At 37.2% G+C, this 19,573-nt stretch overlaps 1 pseudogene; it reads right to left on the bottom strand.

Annotated features, from left to right (window-relative positions):
• Positions 1 to 2,112: 2,112 nt before the first annotated feature.
• LOC143687696 (death-associated protein 1 pseudogene) lies at positions 2,113 to 2,815 on the bottom strand (annotated as a pseudogene).
• Between the last annotated feature and the right edge of the window lie 16,758 nt (positions 2,816 to 19,573).

Here is a 19,573-nt window from a genome sequence, read left to right as displayed (position 1 = left end):
TTCTTGGGAATAAAAATTGTTCACCAGATGGATACAAGGCTCATGTAAGTGTACACAGGTGTCTTTTAGCAAAATATCTCATTTACAGAGTATTGTGAAAGAAAAAACAAGTCCCCGAGATTAGCCAAAATTTGGAATTGATGCAAGGAGGGTGGGAGGGATGAAAGGATAGGGACATTAAGGAGGGAAAAAGGTGGTTGGAAAAATACCAGTGCATCCTAGAAAATTGTCGCTTATGAAGCAGCTACTGTCAATAGTACCCCCTGTGCTAGGTGCCCGAGGAAGGTAAACAAAAAAAACTCAGACTTTTCATAAAGTTCTTAAACTAGCTAGAAGCTTGTAATGGATACACAATAAATGAAATGTGTAATGCAATCTTTAAATATCAATATAAGAAAACAATATGGATGCACCACTGTAAGATATTGTATACCCTAGAAAAGCTATGTTTTCATCCTGATCCAATCTTGTGGAGCCGCACCTATTGTTTAGGGTGGGACACTTTTTTTTTTTTTTTTGAAAAGAAATGCAGGAGCTTTATTGATATCATTATTCTTGAAGCTAAGAATTGGTAACTTCACCAAAGGAAACACTTTGCATTCAGTGATCAAGATCCCACAGATGTGATTTAGGAAGAGCAGAAAGTTCCTGAATGACGCACCTTTGGAGATGACCTGGCAGTCCTGGCTGCAGAACCGCAGAGCACAGAAGCCACAGTAACTGCCCAGGCCTGGCCTGGCACAGCTGGTCCCTCCCCCATTGCCACTGCAAAATTCCTTCCCAGAGGTGCACAGGACAAGCCTGGGTCACCAAAAGCTAGTGTCAGCTTAGGTTGAGGTTTTAGTGACTAAGAAATAGGAGGCCTGATGATGTGAGATGGACCCAGTTTTGCACCAGCTTCCAGTACATCAACTAAATGAGAAAGCAAACATTATCTTTAAAGTGTGAAGCAGTGCTGAGCTTCTGCTTCAAGGGAGTGGGACAGAGATGGCTCTGGCTAGGTTTGCAGCTACTTTGACCAGTCAGCAGATGTGGGCTTGAAAACAGGGCCAGAGAGGCTGGTGGTGATGACAATCTCACACATCACTGCAGCCCTGCAGCAAATACAACTGTAGAAGCCTCTGGTCAGGGTGGCCCCTCCCCAAGTGTCTGCTCTGGAAGGCTGCAGCACCTGATGAAGGAGCCCTGGGCCTGTCCAGCGGGACACACTATAGCCACTGTCCATCCCTGGAGCGCTCTAGGATGTCTTGAGGCAGGAAATGTACAGAGGAGTGTGGGCAGCCTGATATTCCCAAGTGAACCTGGCCCGGGCAACTGTGCAATCAGTGTGAGAGGAGTCCTGGACAGTTAGGTCAACTGACAAAACAGGTTTTTCTAGCAAAAATGGAATGTTCTCTTTCTATTTGCCAATGCAATTAATGTCCCCAGGTTGTGTCAACACAAAAGGGATTTCCTAATAAACCCTGCAGGTTTTTATCTGGTCTTTACATGCTTTCAACTCCCTTGCTCAAGTGTCCCAGAATCAGCTGCACATCTGTTTCTCTACCCTGGTCAGCAATCATTTCAAGATCCCAAAGGCGGCTCTGGATGTGATTTACCAAAAAACATGCCTGCCCCCGTTTCCCAGGTAGAGCCCCTCTGCATAACGAGGCAATCTCCAACTTGGGGACTTGACACCAAGAGACCTCGTTTTGGAAATACTCCCTTTAAACCAACAGCCTAAATCCTGATTTTTCAGCAAGATGATTCTGGGAATAAAACAGCCACTTCAAAGATGTGTGCTTTTCTCCTGCTTTCCGAGAGGAAAGCTGTGCCTTTCCTGTGAGTGTTTGGCTTGGCATCACCCTGGCAGGCCACCCCAGGGGTGGGAATTCAGTGTTGCCATGGCCTGTTTAAAAGCCTTTTCTACTCTGCCTTCCCCAAACCTGCAATTTTAATTAACTCTCTTATTTCTTACTCTCAGTAGGTGTTAAAACTATTGTCCTCTTTTTAAGAAGATTGAAATGATTGACCTTCTCCTCTAAACTTAATCTTTCTTTTCAAATTCATACCTTATTGTTCTTAGGATTAAAGGTGTGGACTTAAGGCAATTACTGAAAACAGAACTAAAGCTAAACTTTTAACAACATCACTTTACTATGGTCTTGGCAAATTTTGATAATGGCACCTCTAGATCAAACTGTGGGGGAGGATACAGGGGTAGGGTGGTCCTTTCCTTGAATGATGTCCAACCAGGACTGGATGTAAACAAGGTTTGGGGTTTGATTCATTTCTATAAATATGGAGATTTAAAGCAAAGGAAGGAGCCCTTTGCTTTGCCTCAGATCTCCCAATAGAGCAGTACTTCGAAGATGATGCCAGTTCTTTGGTTGGGTAAATATCAAATGTGGGAGTGCCCGGGGTGCTGCTGGGAGGGCCCAGGATCCGGACGCTGATTCACTTGTGAGGCTGCTGGATGTGCTGGGTCCTCGGGGAAGGGTGCTTATCCATGGAAGCATGGGGCTTCTGGTGTGCCACTTGTGCTGCGGCCGGGGGGAAGTCTTTGTCACCCCGTGCGATGACAGCTGAGATGAGCACGGTGTGTTTAGGTGGGCTGGGGCTTTCCCATTCTTGGTCATCCTTGTCTTTCTCGTCTTTGTTGTCTCCACCATGTGGGTGTTTCTGGACAATTCGCATTCCACCAGCTTTCACGGCGGGCGGGTGTCCAGCTTTAGTCTCCAGCTTCCCCTCGGGAGGCGAAGACATGGTGCGACGGGTGTCCGTGGGGCTGGGTCGGCGGTGGCGAGATTCCCGAGCCCTGAAGCAGTGCGAGTGCGAGGGCGAGCGCTGGGCGGGACCGACGGAGACAGGCGCACGGGGGCCAGCGGGGCCGCGTACGGACGTCCGGGTGGGACACTTTGGATTGTTTCCATGAAGATGTGACACACCCAGTTGTGGGTATGGCCGTTTGATTAGATTACATCCACGGAGGTGTGGTGTATCTAATTGTGGGTGTGGACTTTTGATTCAATGGAGATGTGGCCCCACCCATTCTGGATTAGTTTACTAGAGTCCTTTAAAAGGGGAAACATTTTGGAGAAACCTCAGATGCAGATACTTGGAAACAGTTGCTTCAGAGCTTACAGATACATAGACATTTGGAAATGCCTAGAGTCCCGACAGAGAGAACAGATGTGTCTTCCCACGAGATGCTAAGCAAGCCAGAATCCAGAGTTGTGTCCCAGAGGAGCTAAGCAAATGCCCACAAATACTTAGAGAAGAAGCCACTGGCATCAGAAGCTGGAAGCAATGGCACTGGGGACAAGGACCTGCAAATACCAGCCATGTGTCTTCCCATGTGACAGACATCGGCTTTCTCTTAGTCAAGGTATCTTTCTCTGCATGCCTGAGGTATAATTATCTAGAGTAATTATATCTGATAATAGACAATACAAAAGCATGGCCTTAGAACTATAAACTTGTAACTTAATAAATTTCCTTTTAAAAGCTGTTCTATTTCTGGTATATTGCATTCTGGCAGTTTTAACAGACCAAACATGGATATATAAAACAATGTCATTTAAATAGGTTTGAATGCTGAGAAATGACAAAGAAAATAAAAATTCAAGGGAAAATGTACCAACTGTAGGTGGAATAGTTAAGGAAAGTTTTGTGTTAAAAGTCAAGCCCAAGGCAAGGGGAAACAGGATATTCATTTTGAGGGGTGGTGTGGAGCTTATTTTAGTCATGTAGCAAGTAATATACATTCATAGAGAGTGACAGACAGACAAGACAGACAGACACAGGTATTCACTTGGCAAATCCTGGTCAGTTGTTTGATCTGTTGGCAACAACGTGATATATATGTGCCAGGGTGGATTTAAGACATGGAGAAAGTTAGAGACAAGATTGTACCCAGACTCCTATACCCAAATAAATATTTAGTCTGGGAGCTATGGGAGAACACTGAAGGTTTTTGAACAGAGAGTTGGCATCATGAACTTTAATACTTTTTTTCTGTCTTGATTATGCGAAGGGCACTGGTCAACAATCCAGTCTTTTGGGCAATCATTCTACTTGTACATATTCATCGATGAAGGTGTTTGCAATCTGCCATTTTGAGGTCAGAACACAAGGAAAATATTCCAAGCTTATTTTGCCAAAGCTGACAAACTTTAATCATTGATTTACAGAAGAGGTTTGATGGGTAAGGGTTTGGCAAAATCTACCAACAATCTTTTAACAACAGCTGCTTTCGTGCTTCTTGCACATGCTGACACACCTGTCAAGCTACTCTAGCCCCTAATTGTTCAGAAAACCAGCAGAGTCATCCCAGCTGGGAAAGCCTTTCAGCCTTCACCCGTAAGTTTAAAAGTAGCCATTTAGTAAAATGTGAAAACGAATGACTTCATTTCTGCTTGCTGAATTTAACTTGGCTCAGTGACAATTTCTAACATTGAGCAATTTCAGAAAGATCAAATATATTGTTTCAAGGTTGTTCTATTTGAAAATATGTCTAAATGCTTTCCATTTTTGTTACTTCTAATTTTCATGATTCGGTGATTTGAAAGGTAAATGAATAATAATGAAGATGGAGGCCACATTTGTCTAGTTCATTTACCAGGTAAAATAGTGGGAAATGCAAAACAAGAGCATGTGCTCTGATCTTAGCAGACAGAAGGGAAAGAGCAATTATAGATGAACTTGGGTCTTCAGCCAGAAGATCATAAAGGTTGAAACATTCAGAATCAGTCAGAATGATTGAAGATTGTTTTGGTGTTTAAAAGGGCTGTGATTTTACTCAGTGGTTTGTCTTTAGCTCAAGATAGTAAATTACAAATTTTCTAACACTGTCTGTTTGCCATCTGTTTTTGAGTAATTATATCTGATAACAGACAATACAAAAGCATGACCTTGCGAAGCCTCAGTGGAAACCACCCAAACAAACTCCTTTGCCTATATTTTTTCCCTAATTCTAAAGAAAGATCAAAGAAAAGACAGGAAAGAAAATTCATCACAATTAAGCCATCCTCTCCTTTAACTTTATTTCATCTAGTCAAGGGAATAATGATACTGATCTTATGAAGAGTATATTTTTATAATTAGGTATAATTTCCGATAGATAGCTTTCATGAACATTCTTAAAATGATTTATTAGATAAAACAGAAAATTAGCTACTAATATATTTTCCAGTGCCTATGTTTTTTGTAAGAACCAATTGTATTAAATCAAAGTTATTATTCATGTCTGATATACTTTTAAAACTGTAATATTCAGAATGATCAATTCTTTGGCTATTTGGCTATGTTCACAAGCATTGATTATAAATGACTTTTATATGTTTCCAAAAAATCAAATCCCTGTGGGAATGGAAAAAAGATTATTAGGATTTTAAAAAGAATAAATATGAAGGCAAAGTAAAACAAGGCATTATTTCAGGCAATAGAAATGAATTTTTTTTTTAAAACCTACATTGTTGAAGAGAACTTCATTTGAATCATGTAGTGGGGATTTATAACTTGAATACGCTTTGTATATTGTGTAACTGTATGAAATGACATATTGATAGGTATAAGTATAGATTTTCCATGAATTTGCTTATTATTAAATCATTAAAAAATAAAAGGTATTTAATTTTTACAGGACACACCCACTCAATTTTACAATTACAATGTCCATAAATACAATTTGGATTTTCATGTAATTTCCCAGTAGTCATGATTTCACAACAATATCCTATGGCTCATTTCAGAATGCAATAAAAGTGGCTTGTAATTAAAATTTTTGGCTAAATAAAAAAAGAAACCTAAAATATAGAGAATCTACAAAAAGCCAAGGACCATCGCCACATTCCTTTCATTCCAAGGATGCTGTTAAAATGCACTGCATACACATGAAAGTAAGTGATTGAATCAGTATATGAGACTGAATTCAGTAAATGCTTCATCCACAAAGTAGATGGCTCACCCTAGTTGTGTATACTAATGATATTAGTAATGCTATCCTTACTTCTTAATATTTTAAGTCACTTCACCTAGAAGCAAATTGTGCTCACATGATCATGTCATCTATTCCACAGAAGCCAGATATTTGACTACTTGCCTCTCGATAGCTACAGAAAGAAACATTCTAGAGTGAGTTACAAATGCTATAAAAACCACACAACTCAGTATAATGATACAGACTAGGAAATTCACACACATTCATCAGTGTAAACACAGGTGACCTAAGCATGCCAGACTGTCTATCTGCTTCCAGCTGCCATCCTGCTGAGACTGGCCCAGCTCCCCGACAGTAAATCTTTACGCCATTATTTTATCCCCTGTGCTGACAAGACTCCTCATGCTGTGAGTAGCCAAATGTTTATGTGCAAGGACATCGCGTCCATTATTGTTATTAGAGTTCTGCCCCACGCATGAGCAAGGGACTTTAAAGGCCAAATGAGTGAGAGAGAAAAAAAAATCCTCCTGTGCTTCAGGCGGACAAACAAAGCTTAGTTCCTTCGGAATATGTGAAGGAATTTATCCTCTTAAAATATATAAGGAATCATTTGGATACTCTAATAATCTTACCAGGCAGTCAGTGGAAACAGCAAACTCATAAGAAATCAGTCACGGGCAAAGAATGAGCTAGAAAACTAACAGGTAGGTGTGATATCTATTTCTTCTACTAAGCTTTTGTGACCTTATCAAGTCTCCTAACTTGGCTGCCCCTTCGCCTCTTCCATTTCTCTCTCTTATACTGAGAGGCTTCCTTCCAGTTAAAAATGTATTATTTAAGCACTGAAGGATAATAATATCCTGCCCATCTCTGTCATAGTAAACTTCAATATAATTCTCACTACTCCTTTTTTTTAGGTGCATGGTCTGGGAATTGAACCCAGGTCTCCTGCATGAAAGGGGAACGTTCTACCAGTGAACCACCCATGCACCCTAATTCCCACTACTTTAAAGGTGACATTTCCAAGTTATCATGACAAAAGGGCACCACAGGAAACTGCCCCAAATTGTTTTGAATTCTATGTTTTTCCTAGTCACTTGCTATTATACAAATATTCAACAAAATATTTAACTAATTGTTCTAATTTTAAAATGCAGTACCTACCTCCGCTTCAAAAGACACTTCAGGATTTAGTACACTTTTTCAAATAGTGGTTTATGTGTTTACATTAAGTATCAACACAAATGCATCTGTCTTTATTAAACCATGAAGATACATCCTGTACATTTGAGAGTTGCTGGAAGGGAAGCTCCATGAAGAAAGAGATCATAGGTGTCTTGTCCCCTATTACACTTTTTTTTCCTATTACACTTTTAGATGTCCAACAATATAGCTCACACATAACAATAAATATTAATAATGCGAATTGAAGCAAAAGCAACATGAATAAAAGTAGATACAAAGAGATCTATCCCTTTTTAGAATCACTAGCTGACCTGGAATTAGAAGCTAATAACCAAAGGAGAATGACTATTTCCTTTGTGAGTTGAAGAGTGAGGTAGAGTTTGCATAGATCAAAAAATGGAAGCAAACTTAGTGATAAGGAAAAACATGATTTAATTTAATCTTCTCTTCTCTTTATCTGTAATCACTTGAAAAAACTTTCTAGTTCCGTAAGTCATTGTTTTTCTTGGAGTAAAATGTTTTTGTTGCATTTGAAACATCAGTCTGTGAATATGAGTGAGATGCCAACTGAAGGGGAAAGGCTTTTTCTGCCATACTGCTTCTAGAAAGAAATCCAGTCTGCGGCTGATGGCAAGAATGTGACAGCATGGGCAGGCTATCCATCTTTTTTCATCACAGTTAAGTCTTCATAGATATTTATATACAATTGCTTTCTTTTTCCTTTTGTCTACAAAATTACAATGTCCAACAGAAACAGACTGAAATAATATAGTTCTATTACTACTTTGTAATTCCATACTTAGACTTATGTCATGATCTATTTAGTCTGAAAATCTCCCTGTCTTTCAAATACTCATTTATATTGCTATTTTGAGTTCAAAATTATTTTAAATAACTTGACTTAATATGAAAGAAGTCTATAATATCCTTCTATTTCTCTTCCCTTAAGAATAAATCAGTCATTAGCATTTACCCAAACTGGAAACACATCTTCAGAAGTAAAAAAAAAAAAAAAAAAAAAATTAAGGGGTCATGACAGTAAAATTTTTCAGTAATGTCAAATGTCTTGAAATTCTATTTACTGATAAAACTTGTCTAGAATCTTTGGTTCAAAAATCTCAGAGGAGTTTGCACATTAATTAATTCTGACAGCAGCCTAGGAATGTACCCACATCAGAAATAAAGAACATAAAAGCACATATCCCACACTGAGAGATTCAGAAAACCAGTGGTCGTAGGTCGGTTTCCCAAATGCCCCATCTTTTTCTGATGCAGTTTTCTCTCTTCTGAAACCACTTCTGAATATATTTACCAGACCTAGAATTAATTGCACAAATAAACTTAGGTGGATAGAAAACTAGGTTCATTCTCTGCTACTGAATTTAAATCTCTTACTTTATTGTTGTCATCTTGGTAGAACTTTAGAAATTACCTGCTTAATCATTGTTCAATTTATCCTTCATTTCTAATTTTTTAATATCTGTTTTTCCATATCAGTATCCTACTTCATAGATGCTACTTTTATTACACTTTTTCTGCACCTGCTTTTTCAGCCTATTCAGGTAACCAGTCTATCACATTACATTCCCTTCCATCCTGAATACATAGTCTGAAGCTAAGACATTTCAATAGGTATTTTCCATATTTAACTCCAGTGATATGAAATGATACTTCACGGTAATAGGTAATCACTGGAGTTAAAGCACACTTAAAAAGTTCAAATATAATATCCAGCCTTTCTGATATACTCATACCTATTTATTTCCAAATGAATTAATTTATTGTTTTTTTTTTTTTTTTTTCTCATGGGCAGGCGCAGGGAATCGAACCTGGGTCTCTGGCAGGGATAGGTGAGAACTCTGCTACTGAGCCACTGTCGCACCACCCAATTTATTGGTTTTTATACTCAGTTTCTAGTGAAGACAGTGAGTGCAGTAAGTCCCCTCCAGGAACAGCCTTCCCCACTATTTTGATATACAAGATAAATATCAACTTCTATGCTATAACTTATAAATCAAGGATGGGAAGAATTTCACAAGCTGTGAAATTTCTGGATCATAGAGCAATTCACTTACCAGCAAGTTGGTGCCATGGATATCAGGGATGAGGTGAGAGGGCTTGGAGTTTTCTATAAATTCATGTGTTTGCAGCAATATATTACCCAAACAAGAGTATAATAGTCTGTTGCATAGTCTATTTGTTTTCTAATGCAAGGAACCTTCAGAGTAACTAATGTATCATACTGGTAAAATCCACAATTATGCATTTCTTCTCATCCCTGTGTTGTTTTATTTTTCCTTTCAATTCAGATGTATGTCTTGCTTGTGCTCTTTCTATCGCATTGTTGATATGAAATAATCTGATTTGTATTAAAAAAAAAAAAGATTTCCCAGATTGTTGTTTGGGGAATAAATAGGAAGACAGCAAGAAATAAGAAGGAGAAGAATTTGTTAGAAGATTATTATTATAATAATACAGAGAATGATTGTGGAAGTTTAGACTAAAATGATGTCATTAAAGATGGAGAGAAATAAGCAGAATTAAAGAACAGACTCTTTTCCTGTCGAGAAAATGTAACTTTTGAAAGCATTTAAATTAAATCTAATAAGAATGCTTATTCATGTTAAAAATGTATAATATTCAGAATAATTCAGACTTTTTGGGGTTCTTTTTGGAATTTCCAGTAGAAAAAATACCACACAATTTTTAAAAACAACAATGAAGAACTCATATATTCATTTTATTCAAGTTTGAAACTATGGCAATATGTACTTAACTCCATAAAATCAGTCCTCTAGCATAGATCATATAAGTCAGATATACCATAAGTTCTATTACTATATACATCATCATACTCAGTAAATATATATATATATATATATATATATATATATATATATATATATATATATATATATATATATATATATATATACACACCAAGGTATACTGCACAAATTGTTCATTATTTTAATGGGGATTGCCACTGATTGATAAAGTCTGGCACTACCATCGTTCAGGTATTTAGCAAAACTCATCAGCTGGAAGACACATTAGCAGCGCAGTGTCTTGAAAATAGTAGCCATTCAGTGAATATTTATCAACTCAAATATGGATGCTTTTGTTTTGTTTTGTTTTTTACATGGGCAGGCACCAGGAAGCGAACCCAGGTCCTCTGGCATGGCAGGCAAGCATTCCTGCCTGCTGAGCCACTGTGGCCCAATATGGATGCTTTTTTAAGCTACAGTTACATCTTTAAAACCATGTAACAGTCATTTTACACATTTTCATCCTGTTAGGCAAAGGGACAGCTTCTCCTTAAGAAGTCCATTTTGGTTTCCATTATCTGTTTACTCTAATTTACCTTACTGACACTCTGGTTTTTTTCTTCTAGCTTTCTCTCTCTCTCTCTCTCTCACAAAACAAAAGCTATATTTCCCATTATCTATCTGCTAACAATTAGATTTAATGTGATTAAGTTGGGAATTATTCTGTGAACTACAATCATCAGCCACTTTTCCCCCTCTGCTGATTTGATTCATTCCTTTTCTTTTATTTCCATTTTAATAATTATTTTATGATTTCACATTAATTTGCTTCCAATAAATTAAATTAGGTGTATCAAAGGGCCTCACAGAAAATTAGCGTTTTGCTATGTCAGGTATTAAAGATCCAAAATATGATTTTGTTTTTCACTCTGTAGATTATAAATATGCATTAGTACTTTGGGAAAAGGCACTTTCAAATTAATTTTCCATTGCTTTTGAAACAAAATTTCATCATAAACCTATTATATCTTTTAGTTTTGAAATCTTTACAAGATAAGTTCATGTTAGAAAACTTCAATTTGTTGCTAAGAATTTAAAGAAGCATTGCAGGATAATTTGTTCTATATGACATAGAATTTCTTCCATTAGAAAAATAATTTATTTAGAACTCCAAATATATCTGTTAAATATATAAAATATTGCATTTATGTCTCTACACTAGTCTACATAATACCATGTAATACCACTGAAGGATTTCCTTGTGTAGTATCAGAATTTCCAGGTCCAGATCATCTGCAGAAGTATCTCTGGCTGAGATACAGGCTTTGGTAAGGTAAGAATTGTGAGGGCTGACTGATTAGTTGTAAATATTACAGCTGAGATGCAATGAAAAGTAAAGCCTCACTTATATGTTCATGAATTCATTCAGTATTTATTGAGTGTCTCTTATGTGTCATGATGCTATGGACCTCTGATATGTAATACAAAATGTAATACAAATGTTTTTATTTTTCCATTGGAATCACTCTCAAGATCAATATAGGTTAGTAGAGTAAAACACACACGGAATATTCTAAAAAACAGAATAGGTAAGAAAAATCCTAATGAAAGGAATAGGTAAGGAAATATGAAAGTTCAGTAGAGAGAGATTTTGCTTCTAAATGCAGGACTCAAGAAAGGCAAAATAAAGTTCAGTCCCTGAGTTCTCTGGGTCAGGTTGTTTTCCAGGTTTAGTCTCGGTCTTTTCACAAACAACCACAGGGAACCATTCTGCTTCCACTTTCACTCACACCGCTTGTCGCTTCCCACCAGTTTCCCTCTTTGACAGCCCATTAGGGTACAAAGTCTGATTTTACAACATGGTTATTCTACATGTCGTTCCAAGATTAAGCTACCAGATATTTTACAAGTTCATTTAATGGTATAGTAACAAAAAAGAAGCAAATAAGAGAAAGAAGTATTTCGGAGTTATGTTTTTGATTATTTATCTTCTATACCCTACTCCCTCAAACAAAATTTTTACAAAGATACACGTGCTGATCTGATGGCCTTTTCATTGTTTTTAAATGCAGAGGACCAATGTAAGATTTTCTTTTTCTTATTTAAACAGAGAGACATCTCGCCAGGTTTTCCTGGCATTTCTTTACAGGAACTGGAATAAAAATGGGAGCCCAAGATAAAGTTCAGAAAAGGGCTATTTGAGGATTGCTGTAAAAATGAGAAGAAAAGCAGATTTGGTCTGAGTCCCTGCGGCAACTCAGGATTTCCCTTGCCCTTATGGTAGCAGCAGCTGCTGGGATGTACCTGATTCTTGACATCCCTTCCCTCATTGACATTGCAAACTCTGCCCTTGGCTGGGCCTCTGATAAGACATGGCTCATCTGACATGTTCTATGTCAGAGATTCCCTGGACTCCAGAGGTGGCTGAAATTTTACCCTGCCTCAGAGCCCTTCTGACTGAAGAATAATTTCACATTATTTCTCTCCAGTACGCGCTCAGATTCGCTTTTTGATTTGTTCGGTGACAAACCGGCTTGCATTCTATTCTATTCCTCTTCCTCTTTCCCAGTACCAGAATACTTCCTCTAACAGAAACATGGCCCCACCCTTTCGTTCTAGTTCACTGGCTGCATTTTGCAGAAGGCCAGCTGCCCCTGCACGTGATTCTCAGGGGCAGATTACAGACATTTTTGTGATTGGAGAATCAACACTCTACTGCTAAATTATAGACTGATCAGACACAACCTATTTCATTTGTATAATAAGAATGGCTTTAAAAGGCAACCATAAGGGTGGGCCACGGTGGCTCAAAAGGCAGAGTTCTTGGCTGCCATGCCGGAGACCCGGGTTCGATTCCCGGTGCCTGCCCATGTGAAAAAAAAAAAAAAAAAAAAAGGAAACCATAATACTAATTATGCCAGAAAGTTTAAAGACTATGTCCAAAAATAGCAGAAATTTCAAGTAGAGTGTATGGGGTGAATTAATTTCCTCAATTACGGCACGCACACATAATTCTGCTACTATTTATTCTGAACCCTCTGAGGAATTTATTATAGATCAAATAATATGTTCTAATTAAAGTATATGCGTGTATATACACATACACACATACATGTGTACACGTATGTACACACACCTGTATGTCACCTAAGGCTTGGCATATAAACACAAAAGCAATAAAAATTTCTGAGCCTCTTCTTGGAACTTATGAGTGAACTATATGACATTATTTTCTTAAGTCAGAATTTCCTAGGCCTTATTTTTCCAAGCTTTTAAACAGTTATGTTCACTTTTACAATAGGTAAGGCTTACTTAACCTTGGCAAGGCATTTGTAAGCTGTGAATATAAGACCATAAATCATTTATGTGAATTTAATGTTGGAAATCTTTTCACTAAAAGTTTTAACATTATAATTCATTTGTCAGCTGCAGCAGTGACATATGTGACTTTTCCTGATAGCTTGAGATAAAATTTCAGGCAGAATCTTCAGATAAAATATAGTCCACCAAGCTCACTGAAAAAAATGATGCTGATTTTATGAAGATATTGCCAACCCTATTGAAGAGAGGCCAAATGGTTGGCCTGCTGGCTCATTGTTCCTTGTCTCACCTCTCTCTCTCTCACACCCTCATCCCTGACACTCACACACACACACACACACACACACACACACACACACACACTGTACTTCCCGTGAGGTAGAGTAGGTAAAAGCTGACTGTAGGTCTGAGTTAGTTCAAGGATGCACAACTCTGTGCATATACTAAAAGATATTGAATTGTACTCTTTAAGTGGCTGAATGATATATGTGAAAAATTATATTTCAATAAAGCTGTTAAAAAAAAAAGACCACCTCTTCAACTGAGAAATTTACATGGCTTCACAGCCACCGAGATATTCCCTGTTTTCCTTTCCTACAAATAGGTAGGACATTATGGGAGTAGAGACCCTTCTCTACTAGAACTTTAAGGATGGTGTGTGCAGACCCTCTGAGCTTGTCCAAGGGTGAGGGATGAAAGCCTACGACACTGAGGGCACTCAAACATTTCTTTGATTTTTAAGTCCTCCCACCTCCCCACCCCACTGGATCCTTTAGGCTTTGCACACTGCCCAGCACTAAAATGTATATCTGTGATCCTTTTTCATGACAACCACATCCATAAGTTTCCCCTGCAATACAGAGATCCTTCCTTAATTGATCCATTCACTAAATGGTGTGCCAGGAGAAATATGAGAATAGAGCGGGAACAAGACTGACAGAGTTCCTGCTCTCAGAAGCTTACATTCTCAGAATCCACTAAATACTGTAAGGGCTGTTTTCAGAAGGACTTTCCCATTTTACCAATTGATTTTTTTTTCTATCTACTTCTTAAATGAGATATGATGGGATTAATTTTTTCCTTAAAAATAATCATAGTTGCACAAATCTAAACATTCTCTTTCCTTATGTATACAGATATCTATATATATTGCATTGCCACTGCATTCATATTTTGCTCTATCATCTCTTTTCCTGAATGTTCTCATTTACGAATGAGGGATGCTTGATTTTTTTAACTCTCTCATTGAGCTCTGAGAATAATTTTGTCTCCATGTTTGCTGTGCCAAAACTATGAATAATAAAAACATAAACACAATATTTAGATTTCAATATTCTCCATATCTGTTAGGTGTATATTCATCTGTTTGGAATTTGCAGTGTGTTGGGGAAATTGTGCTCTTCACTATGGTGCCAAAAACGTTGGGAAAAAAACATGATTTTTTTTTTCCCTCTCTCCTCCCAAACACCTGCACAAAACTCTTGAGTAGAGACCAAATAGAAATGAATTTATTAGAATGTGATAAGCAATGAGCCACTGTCACAGTAACACCTGCCTTATATTACCCTACAGAACCACAAATTGAAGAGCAGAAAGGGCAAGCTGAAAGAAATAATCTCAGAACTGGAAGAATAAATGAGAAGCAAGGAAATTGAAAGAGAAGAAAGAACTGAAACAGATTTAATTGTCCTCCTATTCCTTATAAAATATGACCTGCTTAATACTTAACAAAATATGCTTCCTTTTATGATTTATTATTATAGAACTTCCCAGGCATTTGGTATTGTTCTGAGGAAAGGAATGTTTGCTTTCCCCTCAAATGTCAAACTGTTGGAGGGCTGGCTTCACTTTATTCCCTGGAAACTAGTTAGGTTTTCACTTGTACACCTTTTAGACATTTCCCCCCTAACCTAAGCGTTAATAAATAAGCCCTATTCCCCACATGCTGTCTACCTCATGCTCGTCTATTATTCTTTCCACATTACCCCTAAGAATGAGATTTATTTCCTTTTTTCTTTTTCTAAGCCTATCTATTATTTTCTTTTGTAGAAAATCAACATCAATTCATCCTACAAACACTGCAGTTTAAAACTCTCGCATTTAAGATTCTTTACATTAAAGAAAGAAAAAATCCACCAAAGAGCAGATGGTGTGACTGCAGGGGAACTGGCCTTATTACAGGAAGCTGTTATGCTAGATAACCTTAGCTAGAAAAAAAAGAAATGCTGCTTGGCAAAATCCCTTTTAAATAAATACAAGGACCCAAATAAAAACAATGGTGCTCATTAGACTAATTTGCTAAGTTTTTTGTCTCATGTCTACTTTTACACTCCACTAAGAGACTATAATCTATACAATTCAAGAAAAAAGAAGAATTGGCACATCTTCAATGGGATATTAGACTAATTTGCCAAAGATGACCTGCTGACATAAGGTGGTCTTCAGATAATTGATCTACAAATGTGCACATTATCAAACAACAGCATACATTATAGCCAGACACCAAAGACACCACTCACTCTTTAAACGATTTCCTGACATTTCAGAACATTAGAGAAGAAGCATATCTTTCCTTTGGGATTCATATCGGAGCTCAGTGTAATTCCATCACAAAGCCTGGATAGAAATATTCCAAAGAAGCAAACAAAACAAAGCCGTAAACATAACAAGTGATTCATCTTTTTTAACAAAAATATTTTTGCTAAGACATTTCATGAAAATCTGAGTCCTTCGCAATTTTCTTGTTTCCTCTTTTCAAAGGTCTCCGAATCAGAACAGACTGAATCAGAGCAACATACCATGGGGCTTGAGGAGTCCCAGGATGCTTTCCTTCTATTCTGACCCACCTGCAAAAATGCACATCCTCACGGGAGGTAGGTAGTGGTGCAGAAGCCACTACTGGATATCTCATAGCAGTCGCTAGCACAAACTCTGGATTCAGATGCCTTTCCTTCATCTCCAAACTCTGCCATTACTAACTACAGTGTGGCCATGAGCTAAAACTCAACCTTGTCACTTCCGTTTCCCTTTCTATTAAAATAGCAATAATAATAGACTCAACATGTTTGCTATGGTCTGAGTGTTACAGGTAGTGATGCCTGTTAGTGTTGACAGTGTTAGTGTTAGTGCCTAGGACATAGAAAATGCTCCATAATCACCAACTACTGCCATCAGTACTAGTGATTTCTCACATCAACTCCATTCCCCTGAGGTGGGTTTGAGAACTATGAGCTCACAAGACTCATACGAAGATGATAATATTGACCAAGTCCTACTTAACACGTCAAAATAAATGGTGGTGAAGGGTAATGAAAAGACATTTCACCCTCTGTGCAATCTTATTTAACCATTTGAAGTTCAGTGCCCTCCCCCATAAAATGGCGATAAAACCAGGATCTATCTTAGATGTCTTTGGCGAAGAGGACATGGGCTGAGATAATACTTATAGAGCTGTTAGAACATGCAGGATGTGGCACACAGCAAGTGCTCACTGAAAGTTAGTGGCTATTATGTGCCTTCTTTATTACAGAGAATGATGTCATATTCTGCTTTTTCCAGTAATGTGTCTCATAGTTTCTAAAAAGTGGAGATGAGAACCAAATCTTCCACCAGTTTCTTTCTGGTTAAAGACAATATTCAATTCTCTATCTCTGACTTCTAGGTGAATCTAAGGAAAGTAAAGAGAGTGCTACTAAGCATCTGCTTGGAATCTGTATCTGCAAGTTTTGAGACTGAGGCTGAGAGAAAGCTGTGTGCTCTGCATAAGAAAGGATGTAAAAACTGAAGTTTGGTAAAAAAATCAAAGAATGGGAGAGAGGAACTTTCCCAGCTGGGGGAAAGCCAAGTTTCACAACTGCACCAACTCTGCACTGTATTGACAATGGGAGAGGATTCTGGGTCAGGAAAGCAAAGGTTACCATGAGACGGTTAAGTCCTGAGGGATATGAACAGAACTTGGGCAGGTTTAAGGATTCTCGTGGTCTCAGACAGCTCCAGACTTTAGGATCAGGTGGTCCCTGTTGATGTTGAGACCACAGAAATGTACATAGGCAAACCAACATGCCCGCATAGTTCCACAGGTTTTAATCCATTGTGGAGCAAGATTTTTGGTATATGTCTGAAATCTGTGGCCATTTTCACTTTATTTTTATCAACACTATGCTCTGTTTAAAATTTACATAACTAGCAGAGAAAATACTGAATTTAGAGGGGCCAAGAGTAGAACATTTGTTCTGCCACAACTGGAAAGAATGTGCACTTCTTATACAGCCCTGAACCTCAGGCTCTTTATTGGAAAAAAGTAAAGATATTAGAAAAAGTGATAAATTAATGTAGTTACATTGATAATTTTTCTGTACTCTTGGTTTTATTCTCTGGAAAAGTTATATGAACAAAGTGAGAAATAATATAATTTGAGAAGTAGAAATGACATGATTTTTCAAAAATACACAAAAAAAATAAAACATTAAGGTTTTGACCTTTTAGCTTCAAGTATATAATACTCATAGATATGGAATCAATTCATACCTGAGATTTACCGAAATTTTAAAAATATCCTTAGATCCATGAAGATATGCATATTTTTGAGGGACTATCAATTGAGATTTCCAATTGAGATTGAGATTTCCAACTGAGATTGGATCTCAATTGAGATTGCCAAAATAGACTATATATATACATGCGTATATATATATAATATATATACGCATGTAAATATATATATGTATATGAGGACTGCATTCACATACCACCCAGCTTCTCTGACAAACTAGAAGTACTTGTCAGAGACTCAAGGAACTTAATACTACAGGGATACAAGGGATTTCTTGAAATTCTTGAGAATTTAAAATCATCCCTACATTCTTTTGGATATGATGTCATATGGGAATAGTCTTAAACTTAATTTTAATTCAGTCCATTTCTTGATAGCAACTCATATACCAGAATACATTGGCATTCATAATGAATATAATGGCAGGAATATAAATGGAAAATAGGTTAGCTTTATCACTGATCTGGATTGTTACACAATATGTCTACAGAGCAGCTGAGCTACAAAAACAGGCATGCATCTGACTAAATATTTGGCCATTAAATGTTCTCCATGTGGCCACATGGATTACAGACAATCATAATGAACTATAAACTTAGTTCTACAGAAGAGTGCAATTTTCTACCACTCAAATAATTTCAGTAAAAACATTATTTTTGGTTCCTTGAAATAAAAATCAGGAATGGAATAAATCAAGGTTAGTGCTGATTTGAGAACATAAACTGGTATCTTAACATTTTTTGATATCTCAGTATCTAGCAATTTCAAACTCAATTTGCCTTCTAAACCATTTGAGTTACTCGTGTGTGGGGTGCAGGAACCACTTCTCTCTCTCTCTGTGGGTGGAGGCACTCTGTACAAGGACATTACACACCGAAGAATCCAAGGCCATTCAGTTTCAAAAATAGTCCTGGCTCTGAGAAAGTAGAGATTAGGAAGGATCAAATCAAAGAGCAGTTTCTAATAATGACTATATAATTTGAAAAAATTGAACAAGAGTAATGCATTTGAGATACTGTTGAGAGATGCTGGCAAGATGTAAAACAGCACTTCGTCATGGGCGCAAACTAGGTAGTGGCTGCAGACTTTCCCATTGGAAAAGACCAGGGAAAAAAATAAACTTAGTGAAAATACGAGAGGAATGTAAAACAAAACATTCCCTAATGCTATGAATATTAGGAAAATTCTCAATCAGTGCGTAAATTGCAAATCCAATGGATTCTCTATTATAGATATTGAAGAGGTTTTTGTATGTAGTATACATTGAAAAATGTCAAATTAAAAGCCAGTATGTTTTTATATTTCTGCAATTTCACTGCTTTGCAAGGTGACCTGATAAATGAACAGGGAATCTATTGGTCAGAATGACTTACGATGTTTCTGCTAGAGTTTATGAAGCATTCATTTGATCATTTTAAGCAAACCACTCAGCAAAATTTCAATGTTTGGTTGTCAGGAATAAACCACTATTTCTTCTTAGGTTTTTATTTAATTAAATTTGTGTTGACATTATTTTCCAAATTGTGCATACATTTTTGAAGCTCAAAGATGTGCAATTATATATATATATATATATATATATATATGAGTGTGTGTGAGTGTGTGTGTCCAATAACATTATGGTAATATATTTCTTTTTTAGTTTTCCTCTGTCAATGACTGCAGGGTCAATTTCAGATTTAAGTTCGAAATAACAATCTAGAAGTAAGGTTATGAGAGGATTTTGAAATCACAGCTTAGGGTTGGCAAAGAGAGGCCTAACATTTACTATACAAACAAAACAAAATGCCAGAGCAGAGTCTCAATGTCAGAGTTTTTGCAGGAAAT

This window comes from Tamandua tetradactyla, chromosome 1 (assembly GCF_023851605.1).
Source record: "Tamandua tetradactyla isolate mTamTet1 chromosome 1, mTamTet1.pri, whole genome shotgun sequence".
NCBI lineage: Eukaryota > Metazoa > Chordata > Mammalia > Pilosa > Myrmecophagidae > Tamandua > Tamandua tetradactyla.
This window is presented reverse-complemented; position numbering and strand designations above follow the sequence as displayed.